General features: G+C 44.9%; 1 long non-coding RNA gene across 1 annotated transcript; it reads left to right on the top strand.

Annotated features, from left to right (window-relative positions):
* Positions 1-5,354: 5,354 nt before the first annotated feature.
* Positions 5,355-7,367, top strand: LOC135981728 (uncharacterized). Its single transcript, XR_010598888.1, has 2 exons — positions 5,355-5,565; positions 6,048-7,367. It is a non-coding gene; the product is annotated as an uncharacterized LOC135981728 (long non-coding RNA).
* Positions 7,368-8,680: the final 1,313 nt, after the last annotated feature.

The raw sequence follows: 8,680 nt of genomic DNA on the forward strand, positions 1-8,680 counted from the left end.
TTAACCCAGTTATAGTTTTGGCCTTCACAACATAATAAACACACATCTACAACCCCAAGGTTGCTTGGCAACCATGAGAATTCAAAAATCATGAATTATACACCCCCAAGACATGAAATTAAAAAAAAGAAATAAATGATATTGGGTTCTTTTATGTGCCTTTTTGTTCCTGCGCCTTTAGGGTGCAGAAGGCCCAGTCCACAAAAGTAGGAGTTAACCCCCTGAGCGAATCTTGGCCTAGCCTCATACTTTTGCAGTTACCTCTCCCAAATAATTCATATACCTAAGGCCATATCTATGCTACAAACTTACGTTAACTCAAGTTACATCAGCATACAGTCACCGCAGTTAGAATGTCACTTTTGCACGTGCAGACTTGGCTCCTTGTGTTGATGGTGAGTGCATTCACCAGGAGCGCTGTGTAGACTTAGGCCTTGTCTACACTGGCAAGTTTCTGCGCAGTAAAGCCACTTTCTGCACTGTAACTCCCGAGGTGTACACACTGCCAAGCCACTTAGTGCACAGAAAATGTGCAGTTGTAGCGCTCTAAAAAAACCACCCCAACGAGAGGCATACAGCTTTCTGCACCGGGGCTACAGCGCTGCAGTGCCAGTGTAGACACCGTGGTGATTACAGCACTGCGATTGGCCTCTGGGAGGTGTCTCACAATGCCTGTTCTCACCTCTGGTCATCAGTTTGAACTCTACTGCCCTGTCTTCAGGTGACCAACCGTCATCCCCACCCGGTACATTCCTTTGCAAATTTGAAAGTCCCCTTCCTGTTTGCTCGGTGATGCGTGCAGTGGTCTCAGCGCATCTTTCCAGGTGGCCATGCCTGCTCCATGTACCGGGTGATCCCCCACTTGGAGCAATGCCAAGCTGCTGGACCTCGTCAGTATTATAGAAAGGGGCCATGACCGGGACACATTGCAGTGTAGGGTAAAAGTGAAGGAGCTGTGGAACGCCTACCACAAGGCGTGGGAGGCACGCCGCCGCTCCGGTGCTGTGCCCACTAGCTGCCGGTTCTACAAAGAGCTGGACACGATACTCGGTGGTGACTCCACCTCTACTGCAAAAGCCCCTGTGGATACTTCATTGGCTCGCGTGCCAGTCGAGAGTGGATTGAGCCAGGAGGAGGAAATCTTGGACGAATAGGTGGAGGGTGATCCAGAGGCAGAGGACGACTTGGAGGCCAGAGATGCATGCAGCCAGGAGCTCTTTTCTACCCTGGAAGAGCCTAGCCAGAATGTGGTGAACCATGGGTATGGATCAACCATCTGTCACAATTTGCTACCTCTCACCTTTGTCATCATCTGGTCTAGGGTTAGAAAATTGTGACGGACGGCTGAAGCCCTGTCACAATTTACTACCACAGGGCCAATGAGAAAGGAGAGTGGTAGCACATTGTGATAGGGCAGCAAAAGAGAATGTCCATAGATGTCAGTGACTGCTATTGATAGCAAAATCTGTCAGTGGCGGGTTTTGACATTACACCCCCTGGCTCCTGGCAGCAGGCGATGGTTTTCAAACTGTGGGGCGCGCACCGGTAGAGAGTTGCACCCCACAGTTTGTGTTGAATGTGTTGAATGGAAGGCAGAAACTGGGGGGGCACATGACCCTGCATGACACCACGTATCGCCTCTAGGGGGTGTAAATATACTTGCTCGCCCAGGCACTAAAATGCTTAGATACGGCTCTGTTCAACACAGTTTGGTTTGATGGATGTTCTGCTCTCGAGAGGCTCTGGATTGGGATAGCAGAAATGCCATGACCAAGATCCACCAACCACAGTAAAGCTATGTGTGGAATTTTGTACCACACCTATTTCATTATGCTTGGACCAAGCCAGTGGCATTAACTGCTCACTTTCCTAAGAATTTTCACTTTAAAGAATGACAATGTAGCACCTTTCCCCACTCTCAGATTTACTGCTATAATTGCCCTGAACACTTTTGTGATGGGGATAGGAAGATATCGCACAGTGTTACAGCCTTTGAAAAAGCAAAATAAAAATTAATTTCCATCACATAATATTTATCTTGTAATGATCTGGGCATTGTACATAGGAAACCAGGCATTAGCACTTGCTGTCAAGGAAAAGTCTCATTCAATGCCATTAAGTGTAGCACTGTTCACTGTGCTCTATAATCATTCTCTTAATAGCTAATGAAGCTATTCCTCTAACACACCTTTGCTTCTGGAATGGAAAATGCTCAATTAAAAACCTGGTCTGTGCTGCCTCCTTTTTGTACTTTCTATATATGAAGTCACCAGTTTTTTCAGATGAGCACTTAGCAGTTGGTTTTAATCCTGTTGAGTCCCCTGATTCTCTGCTTCTAGCTGAAAGATCATCTGCATCTAATGGGCTTTATAATGAATGTGTTGACATGCATGCATTATCACTGCCTTCTGCCTTCATGACACAGCTTGGACACAGAAGACACTGAGCTGCCTTTTTGGGATACCAAGTTAGAGCTAGGGTCATGGATATGAATTCCATTGCTTCCTGTTGATACCATATATGTCCTGCTGGCTGATGACTGATAACCACAGATTGATAAATATACTAACCTTGGAGGCAGATAAATGTTATCCAATGCAAACTAAGAATAGGATGCAACGCATCTCATCTTGGGTGGCACGTCATAGAACAGATTTAACATGGGGAATTTTGTACATAGTAGTTGCTGAAGTAAACCCGTCTGTACAGCTCCTGCAATATTTTCACCATTCAGAGTGGCAAACAGGAGAGATCCAAAGAACAGTTACAGAACTTGCTAATACTGAAGAAATTATTATGTGGAGGCAATATGAGGAAACTCATCTCTCATGATGAGGAAACTCATCTCTCATGATTTAAAATAGATTTCTGCTTATAAACTACTATTCCCTGTTGACCTGTTGGAAGTTAGTAAGTGATGAGTATAGTACTGATGCATACTCAGAAAGCTAAGACATTGTATGATGAATTATGATTTTTTTTACAGAACATTTGGTAAGCAATTCATTTCCTCTCTCTTCTCATCTATCTGGAAAGCAATTTTGTATGTGGCATAGTCCCCATTGGACATAAGAAGAATTAAAAAATCATGTGACAGACCAAGACTCAAAGGTTAATGGTGGGGTTTTCAAAAGGCGCTAAGTCACTTTCAATGGGACTTGTGTTCCTAAGTCACTTAGGCCCAGATCCCCAAAGGTGTTTAGGCACCTAACTCCCAAATTAGTGCCTAAACACTTTAAGGATCTGGACCTTAAGCATTTTTTAAAATCCCACCCAGGGCATTTAAAATTATAAGTGTTGGAGATTGCCGTAAGGACTTAAGCTTTTCAAAAGCACCTAAGGGATTTAGGAGTTCAGTCCCTCTGAAGAAGTGAATAACCTACAAGGCCTTTCCTATTCCTGAATCAGGTCCTGTCATTTCAAACCACTTTAAAATAACAAAGGGCAGTGGTGTTGTCAGCAATGCTTTTACACTGTGATTTATGCAAAGAGATTATATTATGATGTGCTGATCCACTGGGATGAAGAATGTATATAGAGAGTGCAATGCTGGCCCCATTGAAGATACTGGGAAGTTTTCCATTGACTTCAGTGGTCCCAGCATTTCACCCAGTCTTTCCAAATTGCCAGTTAAGTTGTTTTTAAGAACAAGATGAAATAGGTATGGAATTTTTTTAATTAAGGCCAAAGTTTTTAAAAATGGGTGTCTTAAGATAGGATCTTGAATGCATCCACAGTTAGATGCCTAAATAAATGGTCTGATTTTCAAAAGTGCTCATATTCACCAGCTGCCATGCCACTGACTTTTTAAAATCAGGCCATTTGCTTAGGAGCCTAGGCACCCATTTGTAGGTTTGTTTGTTTGTTTTGTTTTTGTAAAACTTGGCTTAAAGTTTTCTTTTAGTCTACTTTTAAATTCATTTAGAATAAACAGCAACATTATGTTGAAGAAGAGAGAGTGATTTCAGTGCAGAGCAAGCATTTACCGGCTGGCATCATTTGGTGTGATCTCTTGGACTGCATCAGTCTCCAGCAGTGATTATTTTTTCATATTTTCTCAGTAAAAGCAAGAGGAAGCCAAACAATCACCCTGGCAATCATTTCTGGTTAATACCACTGACCGGAGACGTAAGAGATTTGCTCATCTCTCAACACAGCAAAACCAAAGCTAATAAATAACCCTGATTGCATCACCCTGACTTGCAACCTTTAGGGACACCTTGTTTACTTGTACCTTTAGTCCACCATCTAAAAGAGGGGTGGGCAAACTATGACCCGGGGGCTGCATCTGGCCCTCCAGACATTTTAATATGGTCCTCAAGCTCCTGCCAGAGAACAGGGACTGGGGCTTGCCCTGCTCCAACCGGGTGTCGGGGGCTTGCCCCGCTCTGTGTGGGTCCCAGAAGCAACAGCATGTCCCCTCTCCTGCTCCTACGCATAGGGACAGCCGGGGGCTCCGCATGCTGCCCCCCACCTCAAGTGCTGCCCCCGCAGCTCTCATTGGCCTGCAACCATGGCCAATGGGAGCTGCAGGGGTGGCGCCTGCGGATAGGGCAGAGTGCAGAGCCGCCTGGCTGTTCCTCCACTTAGGAGCCGGAGGGGGAACATGCCGCTGCTTCTGGGAGCTGCTTGAGGTAAACGCCCCCCAGAGCCTGCACCCCTGATCTCCTCCCATGCCCCACCCCCCTGCACCACCGCTGATCCCCCTCCCACCCTCCGAACCCCTTGGTCCCAGCCCCTCAGTCCCCTCCTGCACCCCCAACCCCTTATCCTCAGCCCCACCCCAGAGCCCACACCCCAACTGGAGCCCTCACCCCCTAACCCTTGCACCCCAACCCTCTGCCCCAGCCTGGAGCCCCCTCCCACATCCTGAACTCCTCATTTCTGGCCCCACCCCAGAGCCCACAACACCAGCCGGAGCCCTCACCCTCTCCCAGACCCCAGACCCCAATTTTGTGATGATTCATGGCCCGCCATACAATTTCCATACCCAGATGTGTGCCAAAAAGTTTTCCCACCCCTGATCTAGAATATGAAACAGTATTTGGGTCCATGAATGTGGTACCAACTTGTCACCAAGATTTATACTTGTTGGGATTTTTAACGGCTTACTCACCTGATTTCATTAAAAGTGAATTACACAGCTGTTTCAGTTGGTTATTGATTTTTTTTAAGATTCCTTAATTGAGTTCAACTTACAAAAATTAATGAAGGTGCCTTAAGTACTTACTTTCTGATTCTTAGAGCTCTGATTCCCATCTTTGCAGCCTATAGTATGGCAATATTCAAGGAGATGTACTAGATGGCCTAATGTTTCCCTCTGTGACTTCTATAAACATTTTACTTCCTTTTAGATTGTGAAGCTAACGAGCCGCCCCACACTGGTCACACATGTCAGTCTGTTCCCTGACACATCCTCTTTGCCACCAGAGCACTGGAACTGGGTGTGATGGCAAGGAAATAAGAAAACAAAAAGAGAATAGCAGGAGCCTCATGGAAGGAAAGGGAGAAGTTGAATTAAAGAAATTGGCCCAACCCAGAAGGATTTCTTGTACTTCCTCTAAGGTTAGCACTAGCTGACAGTCCAGTATAATTAGAATACATGTTCCTATTGTAATGTCTTTAAGCATTTCTCAGTTGAATATATCTTGTGAAGTAATACCATGTTTTCCCAATGGGAGCTAGACCTGAAATAGTTTTGGCTTCTAACAGATGTCTTCCCATTTCATATACACTTATTTTTAGAATACATAAATAATTATTTTTGCTAAAATAAGAAAAAATATGGTCTTAATACAGACCCATGGGTTGCCCATTATTAACCGCTCTCCTGTTGGAGAAGCAGCCATTCACTCCAGCTTTTCATTTTCCATCCCATATTCACTGTTTAAGTCATGCAAAAACCCAGTGGTTATTTATTTTCCTTGATAATCTTTTACAAAGCTTGTCAGAAAACGGAATAAATTATGCTCACTGGGTCATCTTTATCTTCTACTTCATTAACTTTGTCAAAAGTCATCTAGAAAAGCACAATTTTTCTCTTACAGAAGCTGTGTTGGTCTGGCCAACTACCAAGTTATACTTATTCAGTTCTATCCTTTATATAGACTCTCCATCAGATTCCTCAGTATCTGTACTTCTTTTCTACAATGCCATTCAAAGAAGTTGTTTCACTACCGCCTAATATCTGTGATACATGGTGGAAAACCTATTGGAGCTGCACCAGGAATGAATATGATGCATTTAATAACTAACAGCAACTCCTGTACATAGGGATGGGAAAACTTGTTGCTTATTGTGACTAACCAGGAAGAAAATGGAAACATACTTAGTCTCTCTCCTCCTCCCCCACATCTTGTTTCTTTTCAACACTCAGAAAGTTACTCCTTGGGGGATTATGCACCCCTACGGGGGCGCAGAATTCATATGACCTGCATTTTTCTGTGCTCCCGGGCAGAAAAAATAAAAATAAAAAAATCTTCTATGGGACACGCACCTCTTTTCTGACAGCCCAGGCAGTGCGTCTGTTCCAGCGTGCCTGGAACAGCTTCAGAGATGGGGGAGGAGGGCTGGGTGTGCGTGCCCTGCGTGGTTCAGCACCGTTTGGGGAGCAGGGCAGGGCTGGACGTACGTGCTGGGAGTATCTTTTGTGACTGCAGCTTGCTGGCTTGGAAGGATAGGGCTTTTTATTATGCATGAGGCAGGCTAGAGGCAAAAATGTAGCAGCCTGCCTGAGTTAATTGATCTCATTCTCTGAGGCAGAAATGTAGCAGCCCGTTAACATTGTTTATCTTCCTATAGTTAGTTAACTGTTCCCATTCTCAGTCAATTCCCCCAGGAGCATAAAACCTGTGAAAGTTTTAAGGCCCCTACATTGCCAGAGTGATGTAAAGGAGTCTTATTATAAATGACAATAAGGGAATCTTCAGCTAGGAAGATCTATGTGCTTTCTCACTTTTTTCCTGTGCCAAAGTGGCACAGTGGGGTTAGATTACAGCTCAGGATTTATTTTACTTACCCATTTTAACAAAAAGACTTTGGGGGCAAATAAAATATTTTCCAAACAGTCAATAAAATGTTAGGACAATCAGAACCAAGCATGTCCCAAAGTACCCAGCCAGGTCCAGGTCAATTATTAGCAAAACTGTATGCCCCTCGTGTGTGAAACTCTGAGCAATTTAAAATGACATTCTACTTTTTTTTTCTGTTTGGTGTTCTGTAATGTAATATAAATGAAAATCCAGGACTATAACGGAATGCAGGGTATTAGTTACCAAGTGTTTGTAAATTAACTTTCATGTGTTTAGGAAACGCTGAATAGTTATTGTGACTTCTTTCTGTATTGTAGTTTAAATAAATTACCAAAACAATTGAAACTGGTGTGATTATATTGCATTATTTTGACAAATAACGTATACAGAATTTTGCATTTTTTGGTGCAGAATTTTGAATTTTTTGGCGCAGAATCCCCTGAGGAGTAGAAAATAGTAAGACAGCAAGGTTTCCTTCTATAGTCTAGGGACTTACTCGCTGCTGTATTAGTTATTTTATTTCTTTTAGCAACAAACTAAGGGTATGTCTACACTACGGGATTAATCCGAATTTATATAATTCGAATTTGGAAAACAGGTTGTATAAATTCGATTGTATGCAACCACACTAAGCACATTAATTCGGTGGTGTGCGTCCATGTACCAGGGCTAGTGTCGATTTCCGGAGCGTTGCACTGTGGGTAGCTTTCCCATAGCTATCCCATAGTTCCCGCAGTCTCCTCCGCCCATTGGAATTTTGGGTTGAGATCGCAATGCCTGATGGGGCTAAAAACATTGTCGCGGGTGGTTCTGGGTATATCCTCCCCCCTCTCCAGGAAGCAACGGCAAACAACGGCGTTTCGCGCCTTTTTCCTGGGTGCACAGTGCAGACGCCATACCATGGCAAGCATGGAGCCCGCTCAGCTCAAGACAGCAGTCATGAACATTGTAAATACCTCGCGCCTTATCGTGCAGTTTATGCTGAACAAGAACCTGGAAAACCAGGCGGCGAGGAGCAGGCTACGGCAGCGCGGTGAGGAGAGTGATGAGGATATGGACATGGAATTCTATCGAACCGCGGTACCCGGTGCTTTGGAGATCATGCTGTTAATGGGGCAGGTTATAGCCGTGGAACGCCGATTCTGGGCCCGGGAAACAAGCACAGACTGTTGGGACCGCATAGTGTTGCAGGTGTGGGACGATTCCCAGTGGCTGCGAAACTTTCGCATGCGTAAGGGCACTTTCTTGGAACTTTGTGACTTGCTTTCCCCTGCCCTGAAGCGCCAGAATACGAAGATGAGAGCAGCCCTCACAGTTGAGAAGCGAGTGGCGATAGCCCTGTGGAAGCTTGCAACGCCAGACAGCTACCGGTCAGTCGGGAATCAATTTGGAGTGGGCAAATCTACTGTGGGGGCTGCTGTGATGCAAGTAGCCAAAGCAATCACTGAGGTGCTGCTACGAAAGCTAGTGACTCTGGGAGATGTGCAGGTCATAGTGGATGGCTTTGCTGCAATGGGATTCCCTAACTGTGGTGGGGCGATAGATGGAACCCACATCCCTATCTTGGCACTGGAGCACCAGGGTACCCAGTACATAAACCGCAAGGGGTACTTTTCAATGGTGCTGCAAGCACTTGTGGATCACAAGGG

Source organism: Chrysemys picta, chromosome 2 (genome assembly GCF_011386835.1).
Source record: "Chrysemys picta bellii isolate R12L10 chromosome 2, ASM1138683v2, whole genome shotgun sequence".
Lineage (NCBI taxonomy): Eukaryota > Metazoa > Chordata > Testudines > Emydidae > Chrysemys > Chrysemys picta.